Below are 27,291 nucleotides of genomic sequence, written 5' to 3' on the forward strand. Positions count from 1 at the left end.
CTCAAATAAATAAATAAAATCTTAAAAAAAAAAAAGCATAGTCTAGGGGTGCCTGGGTGGCTCATTCAGTTAAGTGTCCAACTCTTGATTTCAGCTCAGGTCATGATCTCAGCCCCCACATTGGTCTCTGCCCCCACATTGGTCTCTGCCAGGTAATTAAGGCTCTGTATGGCAATTTTTATTTCTTTTTTGTGTGAGATGTCTATTCATATCCTTCATCTGATTTTGTATCGAAGCCTTGTCTTGTTCTTACTGATTTGTAAGAGCTTTTTATATATCTGTCACGCATAGACTGGTCTTTCCTACCCTGAGATTATATAAATGTTCAGTGTATTTTTTCCTACAATTTTGTGGTTTTGTTTTTTTATATATTCGATCCAACTAAAATTTATATATACGGTGTGAGATAACTTTTGTCATCAAATGTTTATATTTGTTTACAAATGGTTAGAAGTTGCACAAACACTTTTATTGAATAACCAGTTCTTTCTGAAATGCCACATTTATAATGTAGCAAACTCCTATGTATATTTCTGGACTACCTATTTCTGTTCCAATGATCTCTCTGAATATTATTACTTCAATGCCTCATTGCTATCTTTACAGTTTTATAATACATTTTAACATTTAGTGGTCAAGTCCCCTATGATTACTTCTCTTTCGTGGCTGTTTTACCCCTTTATTGTTTCAAATAAATGTTAAGAGAAATTTGTGAAGTTCTAAAATATCAATGTATCTTTCAATATTGAGTTTTCTCATCTAAGAGAATAGTACATTTCTCCATTTATTCCACCTCTTCCTTCTCCTTCAATAGAGTTTAACGTTTTTTTGTGAAGTCCCCCACTTTGCATTGTCAATGAAAATCACATAGGAACCTAGTCTCATCACCCCACCCTGTAGCAACACAGCAACCACACTCTCAACTGGAATGGTGTCAGAGTAGCCTCATGGAGTCAGGACTTTCACTGCCACACATCGATAATGAGACCACCCTTTTTCTTGCATAAGTGGAGGCCACATAGAGTAACAACATACCTCTGATGATCTCAGATAGAGTGGTGTCAGTAGAGGCATAGTGGGGAGGCCGGATTTCCAGCAGTGTCAGAAACCTACTATAACAGAAGATTTAAATAACATCCGGTCTTATAATATAATATGCAAAATGTCCAAGTTTCAATTGAAAATCATTCCTTATACTCAGAGAACCAGGAAAAATCCATCTTGATAAGGAAAGACAATCAACCAAGATGACACACGTTAGAATTATCTGACAAAGATTTTATAACAGCCATAATAGAAATGCTTCAATAAACAATTACAAACACACTTGAAACAAATGAAAAAGCAGAATCTCTTAGCAAATAAGGGCAAGTAAAGAAGAACCAGTGGAAGTTTAGAACTAAAAAATACAGTAACCAAAATTAAAAATTCAGTGGATGGATTCAGCAGCAGAATGGAGGGGACTAAAGTAAGAATCAGTGAACTTAAAAATAAAACAGTAGGGACACCTGGCTAGCTCGGTCAGTGGAGTGCACAACTCTTGATCTCAGGGTTGTGGGTTCGAGCCCCATGTTGGGTGTAGAGAGTACTTAAAAATAAAATCTTAAAAAAAAAAAAAAAAGAAAATAGAACAGTAGAAATTATTGCCCAATCTGAACAATAGAGAGAAAATAGACTTACAATGAAGAGAATCTCAGAGATGATGAGACAATAACAAAAAAATAACATCTATGTCACTGGAAGTCTCAGGAAGAGAGGAGGAGAGAGCAAGGCTAAAAAGGTATTTAAAAAAAAAAAAGACTGAAAATTTCCAAATTTGGCAAAAGACATAATTCAAAAAACTGAGTGAACCTCAAAACAGGATAAATTTCAAGGTATTCACGTCAAAACTCATTATAGTTAACCTTTGGAAAAATAAAGACAAAGAACAAAGTCTTGAAAGCAGTGAGAGAATGACACCCTACTTGTGGGGAAAAACAATTAGAATGACGGCATATTTCTCAACAGAAATCATGGGGGCCAGAAGAAAGTGACATAATATTTTCTAAACACTAAGAGAAAATATTGTTAAGTCAGAATTCTATATTCAGCAAAAATATCCATCAGGAGTGAGGGTAAATCAAAGCATTCTCAAATGAAGGAAAACTAATAGAATTTTTTGCCAAAGATCTACATTAAAAGAATGACTAAAGGAAGTCCTCTAAACAGAACAACAACAACAAAAACAAACAAACAAACAAAAAATAGAAAAAAAATCTTGGAACATCAGGAAAGGAGAAAGAACAACACAAATAGGAAAATAGGGGTAAATATAATAGATTTTCCTTCTCTTTGAATGTTTAGAATTATATTTAGCAGTTGGAGCAACAATTATAACATTAATATGGTTGGTTCTCAGTGTATGTAGAGGAAATACTTAAGACAATTATACTATAAATGGGAGATAGTAAAGGAACATAAAAGGAAGTAAGGTTTCTACATTTCACTCAAACTGGTAAAATGTTGATGCCAATAGATAGTGAAAAGTTATGTACATATAATGCAATACTTATGCACCTACTAAAAAAAATTATACAAAGAGACCTTTTAAAAACATGGTAAGAATGCCATCAACCAACAAGATATGATCAACATTTACACAACATTCCACCCAACAACAGCAAAATACACATTTTTTTCAAATGTCCATGGAACTGATATAGACCATATCCTGGCTCATAAGACAAACTTCAACAAATTTAAAAGATTTAAAATCATACAGAATGTGTTCTTCGACCACAATGAAATAAAAACAAGAAATCAATAGCAGAAAAAATAACTGGAAAATCTCTATATACTTGGAAACTAAGCAATACATTTCTAAATAATCCATGGTTCAAAGAGGAAGTTTCAAGGAAAATCATAAAATATATAAAACTGAATGAAAATAAAACATAAAAAATTTGAAGGATGAAAATACTAATTCAATGAGATACATGCAATCACATGTTCATTGCAGCATTATTTATAATAGTCAAAACATGGAAACAACCTGTGTCCACCAACAGAAGAATGGGTAAAGAAGGTATGGTATATACACCATGGAATATTACCCAGCCATAAAAAAGAATGAAATCTTACCATCTATGACAACATGGATGATAACTTGAGGGCGTTATTTTAAGTGAAAGACAATGCCATATAATCTCACTTATATGTGGATTGTTTTTAATAAACTCATAGATACAAGAACAGATTGGTGGTTGCCAGAGGTGGGAGATGAGGGGTGGGCAAAATGAGTGGAGAGAGTCAAAAGGTACAAATTTTTGGTTATAAGATAAATAAGTCATGGGATGTAATGTACGGCATGGTAACTATCATTAATAATACTGTACTGCATATTTGAAAGTTGCTAAGAGAGTAAATCTTAAAAGTTGTCATCACAAGAAAAAAATTGTAGCTATGTATGGTGACAGATGTTAACTAGACTTATTTATGGTGATCACTTCACAATCTATACAAATACCAAATCCTTACATTGTTCACCTGAAACTAATATATTATATCTCAATTATATCTCAATGTTTTTAAAAAGCAATGAGAGGCAAACTATAAAAGACACTGAATTCTAGGAAATAAACTGAGGGCTGCTAGAGGGGAGGTGGGTGGGAGGAAGGGATAATGGGGTGATGGGCATTAAGGAAGGCACTTCATGTAATGAGCACTGGGTGTTATATGCAACTGATGGATCACTAAATTTTACCTCTGAAACTAATAAAAAAAGAAAGAGTACACTTATCTTGATGAGCCCTGAGTAATATATAGAATTGTGAATCACTATATGGTTCACCTTAAACTAATATAATACTGTATGCTAATTATACTTCAATTTTTAAAAATTTAAAAAAGAAAAAAAGCACTGTGGTAAAATAAAATAAATAAAATTACAAGGCAAGCTGCAGAATATAGAAGAAATAACTAGTCCTGGAGACAGAGGTTTCTCTGCCACTGGCTAGTTGTGTGCCTTGAATTCTTGTTTTGACTTAGTTTTCCAATCTGTAAAGAAGGATATAATTTTTTTTAAGAAAAATTTGGAGGGGCATAACTAATGTAGTGCTAAGAAAGAAATTTATAACACTAAGCCTTTGTAGCTGAAAGGAGAAAAAGCTCTCAAATAAATAATCTAAGCTCCCACCTCAAGAAGCTAGAATCAGTGAAATAAATGCAAAGCAAATTGAAGGAAGGAAATTATGAAGGCAAGAATAGATACCAATGGAATTTGAAAACAAAACAAAAAAAAAATAAGAGAAAAAAATGAATGGAATAAAAAGCTGGTTCTTTGAAAAGATCAGTAAAATTGACAAAACTCTAACAAAATTGAAAATTTTAAAAGGAGGTGAAGATACAAATTGCCAAGTTAAGAAATGGAACAAGGAATATTATTTCAGACCCTACAGACATCATAAGACAAAAAGTGAATACTACAATCCATTCTACACACACATTTGACAATTTAGATGAACTGGACCAATTCCCCAAAAAACGAACTACACAACTTGCTTAATATGAAGTAGATCATTTGAATAGCCCTATAAGTCTTAAGAATATTACATTTGTAATTTAAATACCCAAAAAGGAAATATCCAGGCCCGGATTATTTTATTGGATAATTCTACCAAATATGATAAATATGAAGAAATAACACCAATTCTATACAATCTCTTCCTAAAAATAGAAATGAAGGAAACATTTCCCAATGTATTTTATAAGGCTAGTATTACCCTGATATCAAAACAACACTAAGAAATACGCAAAAAGAACATTACGGACCAATATCCTTCATTTATATAAATGCAAAATCCTTAACAAAATATTGCTACATAGGGGCCCCTGGGTGGCTCAGCTGTTAAGTGTCTGCCTTTGGCTCAGGTCATCATCCCAGGGTCCTGGGATCAAGCCCCACATGGGGCTCCCTGCTTGGCAGGGGGCCTGCTTCTCCCTCTCACACTCCCCTTGCTTGTGTTCCCTCTCTCACTGTCTCTCTCTGCCAAATAAATAAATAAAATCTTTTTAAAAATTTTTCCTAAATAGAATACAGCAATATATAAAACAAATTACTAGTGAGATTTATTCCAAGGATGCACAGCTGGCTCAATATTTGAAAATCAATCAATGTAATCCACCACATTAATAAGCACAAAAAGATAAATAATATCATCATATCAATTGGTACAGAAAAAAAAATTTTGACAAAATTTGACACCCATTCACAAATAAAACTCTCTGAAAACCAAGAATAGAGGAGAATTTCCTCAATTTGATAAAGATCATTTACAAAAGACCTATAGTGAACTTTATACTTAATGGTGAAAGACTGAATGCTTTCTCCTTAAGACTGAGAATAAGACAAGGATATCCACTCTCACCACTTCTGTTCAACATAGTACTAGAAGGTCTAGCCAGAACAATAAGGCAAATAAATAAAATAAAAGGAATGTAGATCAGAAAGGAAGAAACAAAAGTATGCCTATTTGTAAATGACATGATCATCTACATAGAAGACCCCAAGGAATCTACAAAAATAAATTTCTAGAATTAAAAAAATGAGTTCAGCAAGGTTACAGGACACAAGATCAACAATTTTTTTTTGTAAATTTTTTTAAGATTTTATTTATTCGGGGTGAGGTTAAGATGGCGGAGGAGTAGGGGACCCCTTTTTCAGCCGGTCCCCTGAGTTGAGCTGGATAGGTACCAGACCAGCAGGAATATCCACGTAATCAGCCTGAGACGCAGGAAGATACATCTGGATCTCTACAAATGAACATCTCCAGCGCTGAGTGTCGAGGTACGAAGCGGGGAGCCGTGAAACCGCGCACAGATATCGGAAGCTAAACAGAAGGGGGAGGGAGCCGCCGTGTCAGGGCGCCGGGAAGCGGTAGCCACCTACACGGGGGGAGCGGACAGACCGCGGACCCGCACGCTTTGAGACAGCAGGCTGAGAAGGGAGCTCCGGGAGCGCACGCGGGACGGCTGGCGGTTGGCGGGCCACCTGCACGGGGGAGCAGGCGGACTCGCGGACGGCACCCGCGAGACAACAGACTTAGAACGCGAGCTCCAGGAGCGCGCGCGCAGGGCGGCTGGCGGGCCACCTGCACCGGGGAGCGGGCGGACCGCGGACCCGCACTCTGGAAACGGCAGACTGAGTCCGTGAGCCGGGAGCGTGCACCACCAAGCATCTCACGGAGCTCCGGAGCTCCGGTGTGCTCACTGGATCGAGGCTGAGACCGGGAGCTCCGGGAGCGTCCGCGGGGCGGCTGGCGGCTGGAGGGCCACCTGCACGGGGGAGCAGGCGGACTCGCGGTCAGCACCCGTGAGACACCAGACTGAGACGGGGAGCTCCGGGAGCCCGCGCGGGGCGGCTGGCGGCTGGCGGGGTTGGAAACACAAAGGACAGAGACGTGCCGGCCCTGGAAGTGAGGGCTGGGACGCCGGGTGTGGGGCGCACAGCCCGGGATGCTGCAGGGTTGAGCAGCACCAACAGAAACAGAGTTAAAGTGGCCAGAACATCAGTGGAGAACGATCCGCGATCCCTCTGTTCTGAGACAGAGGCTGAATTTCAGCCGCTGCTGCTCTCTCAGAAGAGGCATAGCAAACCGCCAGGGAAAGCCGCCAGAGAACAAAAGCCCGGAAATACCGGCTCACAGGGTGCCCATCCCCATCCCCCCTCGCAAGGGACACAGAGACTCTACCCAAACAGGGTTTTCTGAGTACCGGCAGGCAGGCCCCTCCCCCAGAAGGCAGGCTGAAAAATCAAGAAGCCCACAACCCGGAGCGCCTGAGTGGCGCAGTCACCAAGCACCTGTCTTCGGATTAGGGTGTGATCACAACGCTCCGTAAGGAGTCCTTCATCGGGCTTCTCCACCGGGAACCTGCTTCTTCCTCTCCCACTCCTCTGCTTGGGTTCCCTTTCTTGCTGACTGTCTCTCTCTCTCTCAAATAAATAAATAAACTCTTTAAGGAAGAAGCCCACATCCCTAAGATCTCTATAAAACAAGGGCGCACGGCCTGGGTCCCAGTCAACACTTGGGCTCTGGACAACCCTGCAATCTCTCTTCATCAGAATGACGAGAAGGAGAAGTCCCCCCCAGCAAAGAAAAGATAATGAGTCTGTGGCCTCTGCCACAGAATTGGCCTCGGCCACAGAATTAATACATATGGATGTATCCCAATTATCAGAAATGGAATTCAGAGCAACAATGGTCAAGATGATGAGTAAACTTGAAAAAAGCATCAGAGAAAGCGTTGCTGAGAATATAGAATCCCTAAGGGCAGAAATGAGAGCGAATCTGACAGAAATTAAAAACTCAGTGGGCCAAATACAGTCAAAACTAGAGGCTCTGACGGCCAGGGTCACCGAGGCAGAGGAACGCGTTAGCGAATTGGAGGATGGGTTAGTAGAAGAAAAAACGAAAATAGAAGCTGGTCTTAAAAAAATCCACGCCCACGAATGTAGATTACGGGAGATTACTGACTCTATGAAACGATCCAATGTCAGAATCATCGGCATCCCTGAAGGGGTGGAGAAAAACAGAGGTCTAGAAGAGATATTTGAACAAATTGTAGCTGAAAACTTCCCTAATCTAGCAAGGGAAACAAGCATTCGTGTCCAAGAGGCAGAGAGGACCCCATCCAAGCTCAACCAGGACAAACCTACGCCACGGCATGTCATAGTGCAATTCGCAAATATTAGATCCAAGGATACAGTATTGAAAGCGGCCAGGGCAAAGAAATTTCTCACGTACCAAGGCAAAGGTATCAGGATTACGTCAGACCTGTCTACAGAGACCTGGAATGAGAGAAAGGCTTGGGGGGGCATTTTTAAAGCTCTTTCAGAGAAAAACATGCAGCCAAGGATCCTTTATCCAGCAAAGCTGTCATTCAGAATTGATGGAGAAATAAAGACGTTCCAAAATCGCCAATCATTAACCAATTTCGTAACCACGAAACCAGCCCTACAGGAGATATTAAGGGGGGCTCTATAAAGGTAAAAAGGCCCCAAGAGTGATACAGAGCAGCAAGTCACAACCGATACAAAGACTTTAAAGAGAAATGGCATCATTAAAATCATATCTGTCAATAATCTCTATCAATCTAAATGGCTTAAACTCTCCCATAAAACGCCACAGGGTTGCAGATTGGATAAAAAGACATGACCCATCCATTTGCTGTCTACAAGAGACTCATTTTGAACCCAAAGATGCATTCAGACTTAGAGTAAGGGGATGGAGTACCATCTTCCACGCAAATGGACCTCAAAAGAAAGCTGGAGTAGCAATTCTCATATCAGATAGACTGGATTTTAAACTAGAGGCCATAGAGAGAGATACAGAAGGGCACTATATTATTCTTAAAGGAAGTATTCAACAAGTGGATATGACAATTATTAATATATATGCCCCCAACAGGGGAGCAGCAAGATACACAAGCCAACTCTTAACCAAAATAAAGAGACATATAGATAAGAACACAGTAATAGTAGGGGACCTCAACACCCCACTATCAGAAATAGACAGAACACCCTGGCAAAAACTAAGCAAAGAATCAAAGGCTTTGAATGCCATACTCGACGAGTTGGACCTCATAGATATATATAGAACACTACACCCCAGAACCAAAGAATACTCATTCTATTCAAATGCCCATGGAACATTCTCAAGAATAGATCATGCTCTGGGACACAAAACAGGTCTCAGCCAATACCAAAAGATTGAAATTATCCCCTGCATATTCTCAGACCACAACGCTCTGAAATTGGAACTCAACCACAAGGAAAAACCTGGAAGAAACTCAAACACTTGGAGGCTAAGAACCATCCTGCTCAAGAATGACTCGATAAACCAGGAAATCAAAAAACAAATTAAACAATTTATGGAGACCAACGAGAATGAATACACAACGGTCCAAAACCTATGGGATACTGCAAAGGCAGTCCTAAGGGGGAAATACATAGCCATCCAAGCCTCACTCAAAAGAATAGAAAAATCTAAAATGCAGTTTCTATATTCTCACCTCAAGAAACTGGAACAGCAACAGAGGGACAGGCCTAACCCACTGACAAGGAAGGAGTTGACCAAGATTAGAGCAGAAATCAATGAATTAGAGACCAGAACCACAGTAGAGCAGATCAACAGGACTAGAAGCTGGTTCTTTGAGAGAATCCATAAAATTGATAGACCACTGGCAAAACTTGTCCAAAAACAAAGAGAAAGGACTGAGATTATTAAAATTATGACTGAAAAGGGAGAGGTCACGACCAGCACCATTGAAATTGCAAGGATTATTAGAAACTTTTATCAACAGCTATATGCCAAAAAACTAAACAATCTGGAAGAGATGGAGGCCTTCCTGGAAACCTATAAACTACCAAGACTGAAACAGGAAGAAATAGATTTCTTAAATAGGCCAATTAACTATGAAGAAATTGAGTCAGTGATAAACAACCTTCCAAATAATAAAACTCCAGGCCCAGACGGTTTTCCTGGGGAATTCTACCAAACATTCAAAGAAGAAATAATACCTATTCTCCTAAAGCTATTTCAAAAAATAGAAACAGAAGGAAAGCTACCAAACTCATTCTATGAGGCTAATATTACCTTGATCCCCAAACCAGGCAAAGACCCCCTCAAAAAGGAGAATTACAGACCGATTTCTCTAATGAATATGGATGCCAAAATCCTCAACAAGATCCTTGCTAATAGAATCCAACAGTACATTAAAAGGATTATCCATCATGACCAAGTGGGATTCATACCTGGGATGCAAGCATGGTTCAACACTCGCAAATCAATCAATGTGATACATCATATCAACAAGAAAAGACTCAAGAACCATATGATCCTCTCAATTGATGCAGAAAAAGCATTTGACAAAATACAGCATCCTTTCCTGATTAAAACCCTTCAGAGTGTAGGAATAGAGGGTACATTTCTCAATCTCATAAAAGCCATCTATGAAAAGCCTACTGCAAGCATTATTCTCAATGGGGAAAAGCTGGAAGCCTTTCCCTTAAGATCAGGAACACGACAAGGATGCCCACTCTCGCCACTATTATTCAACATAGTACTAGAAGTCCTTGCAACAGCAATCAGAAGACAAAAAGGGATCAAAGGTATCCAAATCGGCAAAGAAGAAGTCAAACTGTCTCTCTTTGCAGATGACATGATACTCTATATGGAAAACCCAAAGGAATCCACTCCCAAACTATTAGAAGTTATAGAACAATTCAGTAAGGTGGCAGGATACAAAATCAATGCCCAGAAATCAGTTGCATTTCTATACACGAATAACGAGACTGAAGAAAGAGAAATTAGGGAATCCATCCCATTTACAATAACACCAAAAACCATGCGTTACCTTGGAATTAACTTAACCAGAGACGTAAAGGACCTATATGCTAGAAACTATAGATCACTTTTGAAAGATATTGAGGAAGACATAAAAAGATGGAAAAATATTCCATGCTCATGGATTGGAAGAATTAACATAGTTAAAATGTCCATACTACCCAGAGCAATCTACACTTTCAATGCTATCCCGATCAAAATACCGAGGACATTTTTCAAAGAACTGGAACAAATAGTCCTTAAATTTGTATGGAACCAGAAAAGGCCCCGAATCTCCAAGGAACTGTTGAAAAGGAAAAACAAAGCTGGGGGCATCACAATGCCGGATTTCGAGCTGTACTACAAAGCTGTGATCACAAAGACAGCATGGTACTGGCACAAAAACAGACACATCGACCAATGGAACAGAATAGAGAACCCAGAAATGGACCCTCGGCTCTTTGGGCAACTAATCTTTGATAAAGCAGGAAAAAACATCCGGTGGAAAAAAGACAGTCTCTTCAATAAATGGTGCTGGGAAAATTGGACAGCTACATGCAAAAGAATGAAACTTGACCACTCTCTCACACCATACACAAAAATAAACTCCAAATGGATGAAAGACCTCAATGTGAGACAGGAATCCATCAAAATTCTAGAGGAGAACATAGGCAACAACTTCTATGACATCGGCCAGAGCAACCTTTTTCACGACACATCTCCAAAGGCAAGAGAAATAAAAGATAAAATGAACTTATGGGACTTTATCAGGATAAAGAGCTTCTGCACAGCCAAGGAAACAGTCAAAAAAACTAAGAGACAGCCCACGGAATGGGAGAATATATTTGCAAAGGACACCACAGATAAAGGACTGGTATCCAAGATCTACAAAGAACTTCTCAAACTCAATACACGAGAAACAAATAAACAAATCATAAAATGGGCAGAAGATATGAACAGACACTTTTCCAATGAAGACATACAAATGGCTAACAGACACATGAAAAAATGTTCAAAATCATTAGCCATCAGGGAAATTCAAATCAAAACCACACTGAGATACCACCTTACGCCAGTTAGAATGGCAAAGATAGACAAGGCAAGAAACAACAATTGTTGGAGAGGATGTGGAGAAAGGGGATCCCTCCTACATTGTTGGTGGGAATGCAAGTTGGTACAGCCACTCTGGAAAACAGTGTGGAGGTCCCTTAAAAAGTTAAAAATTGAACTACCCTATGACCCAGCCATTGCACTACTGGGTGTTTACCCCAAAGATACAGACGTAGTAAAGAGAAGGGCCATATGCACCCCAATGTTCATAGCTGCATTGTCCACAATAGCCAAATCATGGAAGGAGCCGAGATGCCCTTCAACAGATGACTGGATTAAGAAGCTGTGGTCCATATATACAATGGAATATTACTCAGCTATCAGAAAGAACGAATTCTCAACATTTGCTGCAACATGGACGGCACTGGAGGAGATAATGCTAAGTGAAATAAGTCAAGCAGAGAAAGACAATTATCATATGATTTCTCTCATCTATGGAACATAAGAACTAGGATGATCGGTAGGGGAAGAAAGGGATAAAGAAAAGGGGGGTAATCAGAAGGGGGAATGAAACATGAGAGACTATGGACTATGAGAAACAAACTGAAGACTTCAGAGGGGAGGGGGTGGGGGAATGGGATAGACTGGTGATGGGTAGTAAGGAGGGCACGTATTGCATGGTGCACTGGGTGTTATACGCAACTAATGAAGCATCAAACTTTACATCGGAATCTGGGGATGTACTGTATGGTGATTAACATAATATAATAAAATTAAATTAAAAAAAAAAAGATATATCAGTCATACCTTGTAAGGTGACTTTTTATCACTCCAGATTTAATAAACAGCATGTTTTTATGAAAAAAAAAAAAAGATTTTATTTATGCATTTGACAGAGAGAGACAGCCAGTGAGAGAGGGAACACAAGCAGGAGGAGTGGGAGAGAAAGAAGCAGGCTCCCAGCGGAAGAGTCTGACATGGGGCTCGATCCCAGAACTCCAGGATCACACCCTGAGCCAAAGGCAGACGCTTAACAACTGAGCCACCCAGGCGCCCCAACAATTATATTTTTATATATGCTACAGTGAACATGAGAACACCGAAATTGAAAATACAGTATTATATACAACTGCTCAAAAATAAGTACTTAAGAGTAAATCTAACAAAACATGTATAGGACTATATGCCAAAAGTTACAAAACACTGGTGAAAGAAATAAGGAAGATTTAAATAAATAGATATACCATGTTCATGGACTGGAAGATTCAACGTAGCAAAGATGCCAATTCTCTCAAAATTCGTACTTAGGTTTAATGCAATTCTTGTGAAAATCTCAGTAAGACTTTTTGTAACTACAGACAAGATTATTTTAAGGTTTATGTAGGTAGGCAAAAGATTTAGAATAGTTAAAATAACTTTGAAAAAGCAGGATAAAGTAGGAGAAATCACTTCACTTGATTTTAAGACTTATGATATAGCTATAGTAATCAAGACAGTGTAGCATTTTTAAAGAAATAAATATAAAACCAATGAAACAGAATGGAGAACCCAGAAATAGACCCATACAAGCACAACCAGCTGATTTTTGACAAATGCATGATTCCGTGAGGGAAGGATAGTTTTTCAACAAATGGTGCTGAAGCAACAGGATATTCATAGGTAAAACAAATAAATAAACTTTGAACTAACTCATACCTTATACAAAACTAACTCAAAATGAATCAACATAGATTTAAATGTAAAATATATAGGTATAAAACTTCTAGAAGAAAGCATAACAGAAAATATGCAGAATCTTGGATTTGGCAAAGTCTTCTTAGATATCACACCAAAATTATGATTCATAAAAGAAAAATTAACAAATTGAGCTTTATAAAAATTAAAAACTTTTCTCAGTGAAAGACCTTCTTAAGAAGATTAAAAGACAGGAGCATCTGACTGGCTCAGTCAGTGGAGCATGCAACTCTTGATTTCGGAGTTGTGAGTTTGAGCCCCACATTGGGTGTAGAGATTACTTAAAAATAAAAAGCTAAAAAAAAAAAAAGATTAAAAGATAAGTTAGAGGGGCGCCTGAGTGGTTCAGTTAGTTAAGCATCTGCCTTGGGTTCAGGTCATGATCCCAGGGTCTAGGAATCAAGCCCCACATTGTGAAGAGCTCCCTGCTCCGCAGGAAGTCAGATTCTCCCTCTCCCTCTGCCCCTCCCCTTGCTCGCACATGAGCTCTCGCTCTCTCTCTCTCTCTCAAAACAAATAAAATCTTTTAAAATAAATAAAATAAAAAACAAGTCAGAGACAGGAAGAACTTATTTGCAAGTCACATATCTGACAAAAGATTCATATCTAGAATCTATAAAGAACACTCAAACTCAATGGGGAAAAAATAAACAACCCAGTTACAAAATGGGCAAAAGACACGAAGAGACATTTCACTGAGGAGAATATACAACTGCAAATAAGCACACAAAAAGATTTTCAAGAAACATCACTAGCCATTAGGAAAATGAAAATTAAGACCGTGATAAATCTCACTACACACCTATCAGAATAGCTAAAATTAGCAATAGTGAGATACTACATACTGACAAGGATGTGAAAAAACTGGATCTCTCACACATTGCTGGTGGAATATAAAATTGTACTGCCACTCTGGAAGACAGTTTGGCAGTTTCTTACAAAACCTAACATAAAAGTACCATGTGATGCAACGATCACACTCCTGGGCATTCATCCCAGAGAAACGAAAACGTGTTCACACAAAAACCTGTACACAATTACTTTCAGCAGCTTCATTTGTAATTGCCAAGAAGTGGAAACAGCTAAAACGTCCCTCAGTGGGTTAATGGTTAGATAAACAGTGGTGCATCCGTGCTATGGGATTCTACTCAGCAATGAAATGAACTAATGATACATGCAACAACTTGGATGAGTCTCAAGGACATTATGCTGATTTCAAGAAGCCAATCTCAAAAGGTCATATACTGTATGATTCTATTTATACTACGTTCTCAAAATAACTGAATTACAGAGATGGAGAAAATTGGTGGTTGCCAGGGGTTAGGGAGGGGGTTGGGTGTGACTAGAAAGGAGCAGTAGTACAAGGGGGAGGGGGTCTTTGTGATGATGGAATAGTTCTGTAACCTAACTGTAGTGAGGATTACATAAATCTATGTACCATAAAATGACACAAAACTATACACACACACTGTCAGCTTCCTTGTTTTGATATCGTACTATACTTACGTGGGATGTAATCATTGAGGGAAACTGAGCAGAGTACAAGGAACATCTCTGTACTGTCTTTTCATCTTTCTGTGAATACATATAATCTTATTATATTAAAACATTATATTATTGTATATATTCAGTGGTGTATTAGCAGCCAAGAGACTTTCCTATGAGTAAGGCCTGTAAAGGGAAGAACATTTGGGTTACAATGAGTCCTTTCCTCTATTTTATTTCATTTTTTAAAAAAGATTTTATTTATTTATCTGAGAAAGAGAGTGAGAAAGAGAGATCAAGAGCAGGGGGAAGGGTAGAGGGAGAAGCAGACTCCCCGCTGAGCAGGGAGCCTGATGCGGGTCTCAATCCCACGACCCTGGGACCATGAGCTGAGCCAAAGGCAGACACTTAACAGACTGAGCCACCCAGGCGCCCCTCCTCTACTTTAATTGCACACATCTCTTTTAATAAACTATGGAGGATGGTCAAGGATGAGAATAGTGATGGCACTGTCTTCCTTTTAAAGTATGTAATGTCAAAGGAGGCTTGATCACTTGGAATTTGATAGAGATTGTCAAACCATGAAAAAAGTGGAAATTCAGTTTCTTCAATTCCACAGGTTCCCCGTTTATACAGGCCAGCCAGTCAATGGAATTCCAGATTATTCTGTGTGTGCAGCCCTATGTTGGTACTCTTCCCATTGCAAGTGTCTAAAAAAATTCATGTCTGCTTAGTAAAGGTGTAGCTGAATCTAGGGGTTCAAAATATGTCATCAGGGTCCTCATTACCTAGCAGACCCTCTTCCATGTGTGGAGCTTGAAGATGCACATTCCACCAACTTTGGAAGCCCAAGACACAGATGGCTTTTTCATCATTAGCTCTGGCTGGAAAGTCTCAGGAAAACTCTGAGCGCTCTTCGAATTGGCCAACTTGGACACTTGTTCCAACTAAGCCAGAATAAACAGATGTCCTGTAGGAAAGAGGATTCTGCCACTTGAAGAAGTGATGAGAGAGGCCAAGTGCTGGGACTAGCCCTCCATAAAAGTTCTCTCTGTCCTTAAAAAGGAATTTTCAGACAGTCCTGCCCCTGCAGACTTTCTGTTCCATAAAGAGAAACAAGACAAACCCAAACATGCAATTTATATACCACAAAAGATAGGAGCTTGCAAATATGTACATTGAACCCCAACTTTATGAAAAGACTGATCTGAGTAGGATGCTGGTAAAGTGAGAATTACAAAATGTTGCACTGGTCTTGGACATGACCAAGGGCCTGGAATCTGGTAGATCTAGTGGGGGAACGGGGGGTCTAGTTTCTTTTTTTTTTTTTTTAATATTTAATTTATTTATTTGACAGAGATAGAGACAGCCAGGGAGAGAGGGAACACAAGCAGGGGGAGTGGGAGAGGAAGAAGCAGGCTCATAGCGGAGGAGCCTGATGTGGGGCTCGATCCCATAACGCCGGGATCACGCCCTGAGCCGAAGGCAGATGCTCAACCGCTGTGCCACCCAGGCGCCCCGGGGGGTCTAGTTTCTAAGAGGGAAAGCATTTTGGCTCTTGAGCACATAAGGTTAATGGGTCACATGAGAGAACAGAGGTGAATGCTTGCCAATCTGTAAACTGCTACACAAGTATTATCTAGCAGAGAGCATGAGGAGAACATCCTTGAGGAAGGGCCCAATGAGTGGTTCAGAGTCCGCTGGCACGGCAAGAAGAATATCAGGGTTGAAGCTAGCAGCCCTGGGTTCAAGGCCCTCCTGTGGAGTTAGATAAAAGGGTAAGAGAAAATGCACACGAAGTGCTCAGCATCATGCTTGGTACATGATGAGAACCCAAGGAATGGTCGCCATTCAAAGGGACCTGGCTCATCAAGTGGATGGGCAGGACAAGAGGGGGGAGACTGAGTGCAGACACAGACCAAGCTAGAATGAAGTGAGGCTAATAAAACCCCCAAGGCAGCTCTAACCGGAGAGCCTGGGATCTTATTTAAGAAACTTTCAGTAAACATCTGGTGAATCCAGTCAAATTGCAGTCGGGGTGATGGGACTGTTCTGGACTTAGATAGTGGTGATGGTTGCACAGCCTTGTGAATATACTAAAAACCACTGAACGGTACATTTTGTAAGAGTGAATTTCATGATATGTGAGTTATATCTCAATTTTAAAAAATGGGAAATGGACAGGCTAGAGAAGAGAGAGAGGTCAGAACAGGGTGGAAATGCAATTAAGTCAGAACTTGCCCCACAGACCACTTGTTTTCCCATTGTCTTCACCTCTGCCCATGCCACAAGAATTCAGGTACTTCTATAGTCAATGAGATATTTTAAAGACCCAGGCCCAAATAAAGTGCCCACCCTTATCAAAAACTAGTCACCCTAGGGCCTCCGGGTCCCAAGGAGACACTTACCAGCTATATGTCACCACAATAGGAGGAACTACCTGCTAAGCATGGTACAGCCATGAGCTCCTGAGCCTGGAAGGGTTCTTGGACAGCTGGTCAGCACTTGCCAGGCAAATGTCCATAGATTTCCTGCCTGGACACAGGTTGGCACAGGGGGCCAGAGTAGGGTCACTGGGCCAAATGCAAGCCTCCTCTTCTGCCCACAACTAATAATACTAATAAGAGCTTATTCATTCAGTCATTTGTTCATTTTAATGCCAGGCTTCACACTAACTGACTGCCATCTCATTTAACTTTCATAAGAACCCTACAAGATAAGAATGGTTATCATGCCCATTTTACAGATTTGAAAACTGAGGCTTAAAGATGTTAATTAATTTATTCATGCAAGAGGAAGAAATATAATTTCTGGAGACTGTCTCTTCATCATATGTTCAATGTCAACACCTCAGAGAAAGGACAGTCTTCATAAGGGAAGTCAGAATTTAGGAGTTATTTGGTGAGACGAGAGGGGCAGGTGGTAAGAAAGACTGTCACTTTCTACCTTCTACAGTACTTTTAATTTTAGTAATAAATATGTAAGACTTTGATAATAAAAAACTAATAAAAACTTTGCGTGTGTGTGCTTGTGTGTGTGTGTGTGTGTGTGTGTGTGTGTGTGTTTTAAGGAATAGGGAAAGCAGATCTAAAAACAGGTGTTCCTCAGATCCTCCAAAAATCTGTCTCAGGCTCTCTCCCTGATGTGGGTCTTGAGCGATTTTTAGAGAGCTCTGGCTGCTTTTATCAGCAGTTCCGTCGTCTTCATCTCTGGGGGTTACCTTCTGACTGAACAGGACAAGCACGTGAGCATGAATGATATTCAGCCCTTTGCCAGGTGAGCACACCAAGGAGTAGCTGGCAGGAGGCTTTGCTAACTCTGAGCCCAAAGCACAGCTGGCTTCCCTGGCCCTGTCTCACCGTGTGATTCTTCACCATTCTTGGCGGTGAGGGGCCAAGGACTCCTGTTTCTTCCAGGAAAGGCTCCCGCTAACCTGGACCAGATGGATAGAGCCCCAAGCGAGGCCACAGGATGGTGAAGTTTCAGGTTCCCCAAAATATATAAAAAGCTCTGGAAGGTTTAAAACTACAGAGGACAAAAATGGGCTTCCCTCCACCTCACAAAAAATTCAGAAATGGAGGGAGAAATGAAAACATGTGAAGTTTCATTAACTCTCCCATGATTATTTTTATTTTATTTATTTTTTAATTTATTTTATTTTTTAAATCCTGAACACACACACACACACACACACACACACACACAAAATGTGCAATCTATAGCTTGCATTTCTTTCCTGGACATTGCTAGCCCTGGTGGTTGCGTTGTGAGGCTCCCAGGTTCTTGTGGTCGCATGTAGTAGACTGAGGCAAAAAGATGTCAGAGCTTGGGGCTTCTGGGTGGCTCAGTCGTTAAGCGTCTGCCTTTGGCTCAGGGCGTGATCCCAGCGTTCTGGGATCAAGCCCCACATCAGGCTCTTCTGCTGAAAGCCTGCTTCTCCCTCTCCCATTCCCCCTGCTTGTGTTCCCTCTCTCGCTGGCTGTCTCTATCTCTGTCAAATAAATAAATAAATAAATCTTAAAAAGAAAAAAAAGATGTCAGAGCTGGAATTCCAACCCAGGTACTTGATGCCCGAAGTTACATCCCTTAATCCTTTAACAAAGAGGTGAGTGTTCTCTCTGCTCCACTGTAATTCACAAGAGAACCTCATGCACTATGACCTTCCGTACTGTAAAATCATTCTCTTTGATGAACTTCTGAGCAGGCAGGACATTCTGTCCCTGGATAGAACCTTAACTAGGATAAGTGGAAGTTGCTGCTCCCAGGTCTTTGCTACTTAGAAGGATGGAGACCTAGTCTCCAAATTTCAGATCAGAACTCCATAAAGAGTGGAAAACTGTATAGGGGTTCCTCCAAAGATTAAACATAGACTGTTTTATGATCCAGCAATTTCACTTCTGATGATATACCCAAAAGAATTGAAAGCAGGTATTTGTATGCCCGTGCCCAGAGCAACATTATTCACAATAGCCAAAATGTCCATCCATGGATGAATGGGTCAACAAAAGTGGTCTATCCATACAATGGAATATTATTCAGCCTTAAAAAAGGGAAGAAAATTCTGGCACATGCTACAACACAGATGAACCTTGAGGACATTATACCAAACGAAATAAGTTATATGATTCCACTTATATGAAGTACCTAGAATAGTCAAATTCATAGAAACAGACAGGAGAATAGAGGCTGCCAGGAGCTGGGCGGGGGGGGGGGGGGGGGGGGGGNGGGGAGTTAGTGTTCGATGAGGACAGAGTTTCAGCTTGGGAAGAGGATGTATACTTAAAAATGGTTCCCATGGTAAATTTTATGTTATATATATTTTACCATAATTATTTTTTTGAAGTTCATAAAGGAAAGCCACGTGGGAACAAGGCAGTCCTCTCCTGAAACAACAGACACCCCACCCCTGAGAAAGAAGGTGGACCCAAGCTTCTGCATCTAGGCCTTATACTGTTCAGCTCACTCTTTAGGAATTTTAATGATCTGACACCACAGGGAGTCTTACACTAAAATCTTCCTGTGGTGTAGTTTCTACAAGCTATTTGGCGGGGGAAGAGTATAAAGGCAGATAACAATAACAGACACCTTATTCATCACTTACAAAAACATTCATAACTGAAAATTCTGAGAAGGGAGAATATTCAATTTCCCTTACGTTTTCCCTTCTTCCCAGGCCTTCATCCCTCTCCTTTCTTTTCCACCATCCACTTGCTCTTTGATTTCTGGCAGTTCACCTCCCTTTTCTGTTTCAGGTTCCCTGGGCTCCACATGGAAAAAAAGTCATCGCTTACACATTCTCTAATCACTTTGCAGGGAGGCTGTTGTAAGGATTCTGGGAAGTGGGAAATAGGTTAAAATATAAAGGGGTTGTGTTTCTCCTTTCTCGTCTTAGGAACTGCTTGTGGAGATACCAACTCCACAGATGAGACTCGCCCTAATTCATGCCGGGTGTGAGAGGGTAGCATTCCGCCCTCATTTGCCTGATGCCTCCAATCAGGCCACAGCAGCCACTCCCTGTTTCTTCCTGTGTGCCTGGCACAGCCCCGCAACCCTGGGTCATCTGGGGGACACGGAAGTGTGGTGGCTAGGAGAGCTGTACCTCCATGCAATGTAGCGTGATGAGCTCCCCGTACTGGGAGTATTCAAACAGTGTACAGACAATCAGGCACTTCACCGGGGGTTCCTGCTCTGGGTAGGAGAGTGGAATTCTGAGGTATCTGCCTACTCTAAGAATCCAGTGATTTCTTTATGGCTAGATGAGGAATCAATTAATCACTTACCTCTTCCTTGCTGTGTGACTGGGCCACGGGCCATTTCTAACCACTCTGAGCTCCATTGTCTCAATTCTCTCATACTGTTAGAGGATCTGCTGACCTGCTCCTGTTGCTAGGAGCCCAGGAAATACTACGTGAACAAGTGCTTTGAAAAAAAAAAAATATGTTACTTTGTACTGCCGTAGCAGGAAAGGCAATGCTGCGGTTACTGTGATTTCGACCCTCAGAGGACAGCATCTAAGCAGGTAATGTGAAGCAGCCCGCCCCACTCCTCAGAAAGGCAGGACGAGCCTCTGAGAGAGACGGGGTGGAGAAGCCTCCTGCTGTGAAGTCAGCACTTTTCCCCACAAATGGTGATTTCGTAGGTTCTGAGTGACCTTCCGGAAGCATCTCTGGAAACTTGTGAACATTGACTTTTTAAAAAAATGTCCAACTAGGGCTACATTCCCTAACAGGGTTTCCTTCCACTTGTACGCATACCCAAAAAAAAAAAAAAAATGCTTGCTGAATTAATGAACCACTTCTCTTATCTATTTTTTCTGTTATCTAATTCCGAGGGGAAAGCTGGGAGCTCCGAGGGAGCCGGGAGACGCAGCTCACAACGCCTCCCTCCCACCCCGCTGAGAACAGCCTGGAATCCCTAAGACTGAGGGACGGAGACCGTCCCTGAGAGTCTGCGCTGCACCTGGCCAGGGGGAGCTGCAAGGACACCGATCCCACCATGGGTGAGTCCTTTCCTGGCCTTCCTGGGGACCCGCCGTCTAGGCAGAGAGGGAGATGCAGGGCGCCAGAAGGAAGCTAGGAGGGCCGGGAGCCACCGGGCGGAAGGAATAGAAGGTCGGCGGGAGCTCAGAGTCGGAGACTGTGGGGAGAGGGGAGGTGAGGGAAAGGGGGAGGGAAAGGACCTACCAGTGAGTGACTGAGGATGAGCAAGAGGCCTTTGAGGACAGGAAGAAAGGAGGAGATTCTTGGCAGGCCAAACCACGGAGGCAAGGCTTCCTTTCCCACTTTTTCTGTTTCTCTTTCTCACAACTTGGTAGCATTTTAGTTTCTCTGTTTCCGGGTTCAGCCTCCCACTCCAACAATCAGAAATCGATGGGGATGGTCAGTCTCCTAAGGAAAAGTAGAAAAATACATACCTCACAAAAAATCAAATGGATTTGACCAGGTGCCCCTGGGCCTTCTTGCCTTTGCTCCCTTCAACACACCCAGATCACTTGGCTTTCCCCCCAGGGGGCCATGCTGCTGAGGTTCAGTCTTGAGAACCCCCTGAGAAAGCTTAGGAAAAGCCTTCCTGACACATGTCAGACCTGCCTGGTATGCTTTCAGGCCAGAAAGTCTCACCAGTGTTTCCTGTTGGCTCTATTGGTGAGTTAGTGAATAGGCCTCATGGCCTTCAGGATCTGATACTTTTCTTTGCCTATTTACAGGCCAAGGGTCAGCCAGGCTAGATGTAGGTTTTAATTTTTCATTTGTTCTAGAGCCAGGCATGTGATGAGAAGGAGGAGGAGAGGTGGGCTTTGCAAGCCCACTTCGTGCTTTGAAGAGATTGCTTGCATACGCCTTTGCACCCAAGTCAAAATGACCTCTGCTTCCTCTAAATCCAGAGTTGGGGCAAATGAGCTTTGAATCTTATTTGCAGCTGAGAAAAGGGCTGCGTCCAAAAGAAAAGGAGAGACAAAGGTAAAGACAGAAGAGCTGCTTTGAGAAGACACAGGTGGTGAATGAGAAGACTGGGAGTCCACAGTGTAGCGTTACTGAACAGCTAAGGCTCTGGAAGAGTTGGAAACCAACCAGTTGTCTGAGCTTCCACCCCTTGCCCAAAGGTTGAAAATAGACAATGGCCTATTTTAACTCTGTAGCCTTAGGAGGACCAAGCAAGTGCTCTTTTGGAATTGGGTAGAATTTAGTGCAAGGTTTCTTGGTGTCTGTGCACTTACTACAAATACTAGCAGAGAATGGAAAATTGCTCCTTCTGGTATGTTTCCCCTCTCCCGAAGCCTTGCTTCCAGCGGATGAATTCAAAAGCTGTTCTCAAAACCTACACTCGTCTGCTTTACTTATCTTTCCCCTGCCCAGCTCCTGTTCCCCCCCGCGCGCCCCTGTCCCTCCTCGTTCCCCCTCTATGCAGACATTCTCACTCTTCTGCATATTCGCAAAATTAAGGGAAATTGAAAGGTCTTTAGCTGGACAAGATTAAGGAAGTGCCGATCTGAAAATGAGGAAAACCTTACTGTGAAAGGCTGCTAGAATCCCACGACCTATCATCACAAAATTCGTTTGACTTTTTTATTAGTAGTAGTGATAAGTGTTTTGTTTCTGTTAGTCTTATTCGGATAAATCGGCCTAGAGTTAAAAGGATAGTTGAAAGTCCTCATCTATGAACTTTTTTTTACAGAATACATTGCAGTTCATTTTTAGTGACGTAGACATTTCCTCTGTCTTCTAAAGAATTTGTCTGTGAAAGTGATTTTGCACTGGCCAGTTCAATGGGGGGGGGGAAGACAGTTTTGTGAGGTTGGTATTGAGGAAATGGTAATAAGTCGCTCTTTATCCCTGTTCTATTTCTCAAGCCCAATAAAATATCCATTTCAAATGACTTTCTAATGCCTAGTTATATTTGCCAAGTGATTTATAGGATGTAAAATTATAGTTTGTATGTGTAAGCCCAGAGATGTTTTAGGGCTGGGGACAGTAGAGAAGAGGGCATTGAGGGCTGAGGTAGGGCAGATGCTGAAGAAATTCAAACGATCAATCTCCAACTGTCTAAACACAGCACCAAGTGGAGATTCGAGACAATTATCCGAATAATTGGGAGGGAGGGAGGCACTTTCACCTGCCTTATCTAGATAAAGGGGCGACACAGGAACATGTGCGTGGGCCTCAAGGCTCTGCCTCGGTTCTCTGCACGATCACGAGAATTCAGACGATTTTTCTGTAGGTTCTGGGAGCGGAGTCCGAATAGGGCAGGAAGTAGAGGTTTCTAGAAAAGCTTAAGAAGGGCTCCCACCGCGCCTCTGGGGGGCGGGGGGTCGTGCGCCGCGGGACGCTCAGCCCAGCCTGATAAAGCCCCGAAGCCGATCTAAGGTCAATAAACCAGGAGGCGTCAGGCTCCGGTGGAGGGTAGGAAAGGACAGGGGAGGGAAGAGAAGGGAGCAGCAGCCTTAAGGCTGTCGGCGAAATGAAAAGGAAACGAGAACTGCTGAGTTCCAAATCTGGGCGCCCGAGTCGGGCGCGTGGGGCGGGAGCCCAGGGCCGCAGTGCGGGCGCGCAGCCCGGGAGAGGGAGCCGGCCCAGCAAACCGGGTGGGGTCCCCGCAGCAGGGCCCAGCGGGAATGACGACCTTGAAAGTGTCCCGAGCTGGCCTTAATGGGCAGGGTCTGGGGCGAACAGTCCTAACCGTGTCCAGAGTTTGGAAAAGGAAATGAAAAGTAACTTTCTTTAAGGGACAGAGGAGGGGGGATAGGTAATGGAGATTCCCAAATAAGGGGAACACTCAATAAAACTTTAGAGACCCCTCAGAGAGTCAGAGAATTGACCCTAAAATAAAAAAAAAAAATTAAGAAAACGACGACCATATTAATTAGTGGTCAGTTTTAAGCCCTTTTGGATGGCGCTTAAAAGTTTCCAAATTCATTTCACACCGGGGTGGTGTTTCTCCCACACCTCGCATGACGCAAGAAAGATTGGGAAAAGTTACTCTACCCAAAGTTAACAACGCTGGGGTGTCCCGAAAAGGGGCTCAAACCATTTGCTGAACGACTCCTCATCAGAAACGACCTTCCCAAGGGAAAGCCCCAACGAGAAGTACGCAGCCCTCGCGGAAAACTGGGATGGAACCCCGAAAGAACGCTGTTCTCCCCTCGGGTGCGTTTAACGTCCCGAATCTCTGGTCCCTCTGGCTGAGCCGTCCGTGCAAAGCCCGAGTGGCCAGGTGGGGAAAGAGGCGGTGGTGGTGGAGAGGGCTCTTGTAGCAACAGGAGGCTCGGAGGAAACCCTGAGCGGGCGACACCACGCTCTAGAACCAGGGGATCTTTGCAAATAAACAACTAGACCGTTTGAGTTCTTTGCCACTTTGCAGCGGAACTTCCTCTTATCATTTCTATTCCTGGCGAGGCCGAGGTTAGATTGGTTCGAACGCATTCAACCATTATGGCGCCACATAGGCCGGGTCACCTCGGACAGGGGTCGCTCCAGCGGTCTCCAGGGTCGGGTCTCCAGCCCCAGGATCCCCGCGGGACCCAGCGTCCCCGAGCATGGCTAATGGGCGTGAAACCCCAGGCCGCAGACAGCAGAGTCCAGGTCTCGATCAGTCGTGCGACTTCTGGGCCTGCGCCTGGTGCTGCTCAAAACGCGTCCAGGATCGCCCTCTCCGCGGGAGACCCTTTTGGGGAGCTCAGAGCCCGGGGGATGCTCAACGCACAGATGGACCCGGGAGCCGCGCAGAAGGTGCGCAGAGCTTCCACCCGCCGCCTGCCCGCGCCTTTCCAAGTGCGGGGGCTGGCGCGACCCTGGACCCGCTTGTCCCAACGCCGCTGCCCCCTCTGGTCAGGGCAGCGAGGAGGCTAGCGAAGTCGCTTCCCTTTGCTGTCCTTCCAGCCGCTACGGCCCACGTAAGGTCCCAGAACAAGCCAAGAATTACAGTATGAGTTTCATCTAAACGGGTATTTCTTACACGCACACACACCGCACCCCCGAGTTAGGCTGTTCTACATTTCAACATCCCTGCGCAGAGAGATATCTCCTCCCGACCCTAGCCGAGGGTCTCAGCGAACCCGACTCCAGTCCTCAAGGCACTGGTTCAATCCTTTCTTGGGGGGTTACTAAGGTGCATGGATGACACCCCAAGCTCGCTCGCGGGCTTAGTGGCTACAGACACAGAGTTCAGAGTCTCTCTCAGCCCCGTTCAAAGAGGCTTAGTATTTTCTGTCCAGTCCCCGGGGGCTCGGAGGCCGGAAGCAGAGATTTCTCGAAGCTTCGGGACCTGGGACTTGTGGAGAAGCCACTGGATTCCCAGGACTGGGCAAGCTGGAGTCCTGGGGAAGGGCACTGTCTTTTTATCATTTCTTGGCCGCAAACTCGACAGTTCCCCAACAACCGTCCTCCTGGTCTTAGAGAAGACTGCCGACCGACCCTTCCAAAACCTCATTTCGCTAAGCTCAGGGGCGGTAGCGGCAATCCCTGGAGCAGATGCCCGCGCCGGGGTGGGCGGGGGCGGTGTCCAGGCGCCGGGTGCGGCGTTCACGCGGGTCGGTGTTTGGCAAGGTGGAGTTTGGAATGGCTGCTGCTTTTTCTTTAGATACTCTGATGTGCTCTTCTCCCTCATCCACCCTACGCAAGGGTCTCAGGGATTTTCTTTATTCGTTCAGTATTGTCTTAACTTTCCTTGTTTTCCTCTTTCCTTCGGTCATCCCCACCCAACCCCACCTCCCTCCCTGATTCTCGTTCTCCTCCCTCTAGTTCAATTCCTGAGTTTCCTTTTCTTGCTTAATCAAAATCCCTCCCCCTTACTTTGTTCTTTATCTACAAAATTTTCTTCTTCTTCTTCTTCTTTAACCCGCGTGCCATTCTCTTTTGCCCGGTCCCTGGCAGCTGCAGACCCGGCTGACTTTAGTGACTACGGGATGCTCGCAGACACACGTTCCAACCTCAAAAATTTCCCGTGTCTCGCTTGCTCCTTTCTCATCCCAATCCTAGATCCTTACTCCTCGTGGTAAATTCGTTTTCATTAATTTGCGTATGCTGCTCATACGCGGAACTTAGTGGATAAAGACGTCTTGTTGGGTCAATAAGAAGCCGTCCTGTTGGCGTGTTATTTTCATTTCTATTAAACTACACAGTAGCTGTGTTGTTTCCTTGAAGAAATGTCTTAAATTTCCACTAAATAAATAGCACACTATAAAATCATTTTCCTATGACTAGGTGGATGTCTAACAAAACTGATTCACTAAAAAAACACGATACAGGGTTTTTTTTTAATGTTGTAGAAACATTTCATACTGAGCCAGATGATTTATCCTGCCACACCATTTATTATGGCTTTTCACTAACTGCAAGATTTAACAGGAAATTGATACGGTATAAATAGATAACTTTTCCTTGTTCACCAGCTAAGATTTTATTTGCTTTCTGTTATATCACAGTAGTTCTATCATAATAATGATAGAACAAGTAGTATATCCTTGTAGATAAATAATGATTTTGAGCATTTATCATTGTTTTATGTAGAATTTGTTGTTAGAGCATACATGAAATTTTATTTTTATAAGTGTTGATAAATAGTAGATCCTTCTTACTTTTAGATAGTGACTAGAGACCAAAAAAAAAAATAGCTCATAAGAAAAAAACTTAAGGTTTATTTAAGAAACTTTTAAATTCTAAAGACAAGTTTCCCTAAGAAACAGGGTCATTAGCGGGTAGAAACTTGACCGTGGAGAATTAGGAAGGGAGATCAGAAAGTCAGCTTTGCTTCCTCTGCAGTAACTTAAGAATAACAAAAACTTAGGAGACGTACAGCCCTCCTGATGTAGTAGTCGCTGTGCAAACGCATCTCTCTGGTATGGGGGGGGGGTCGTCCAAGTGTTCTAGCTTCTCGAAAGTTGACAAGAAGATTCTACGAGTTACTGTCTTAGTACACCCTAGGATTCAGCAGATAGTAGTTATCGACCACAAACCACATCGGATCCCTGCTTCCCTAAATGCTATGAACGTGGGGGCAGGATCTAGGGTCCAGGGCAAGTTCTGAGAAGAGGCGCTATGTGGAAACAGCCCTGGGGCCCCAGGATTTGTCAGCAGCTCTCTGCTCTCCCTTGCCCTCTAGATTCCCCCAGGCTTCTCGGGGCTGCCTTAGAAAGCTCTCATCGTAGTGGCCGCCGGGGTTTGCTCCA

The 27,291-nt window shown here is 42.7% G+C and overlaps 1 protein-coding gene across 2 annotated transcripts in view; it reads left to right on the top strand.

Annotated features, from left to right (window-relative positions):
• Positions 1 to 20,633: 20,633 nt before the first annotated feature.
• Positions 20,634 to 27,291, top strand: part of GATA4 (GATA binding protein 4) — an 85,371-nt gene continuing 78,713 nt past the window's right edge. Inside the window, exons 1-2 of one of the 2 annotated variants that reach the window (XM_034661370.1) lie at positions 20,634 to 20,649; positions 20,962 to 21,129. The gene's annotated coding sequence lies outside the window, so the exon portion shown is untranslated. Of the gene's footprint in view, positions 20,650 to 20,952; positions 21,130 to 27,291 lie in introns of those variants that run through there. The other variant, XM_034661371.1, reaches the window with a different exon arrangement.

The sequence above is a fragment of the Ailuropoda melanoleuca genome, chromosome 5 (genome assembly GCF_002007445.2).
Source record: "Ailuropoda melanoleuca isolate Jingjing chromosome 5, ASM200744v2, whole genome shotgun sequence".
NCBI lineage: Eukaryota > Metazoa > Chordata > Mammalia > Carnivora > Ursidae > Ailuropoda > Ailuropoda melanoleuca.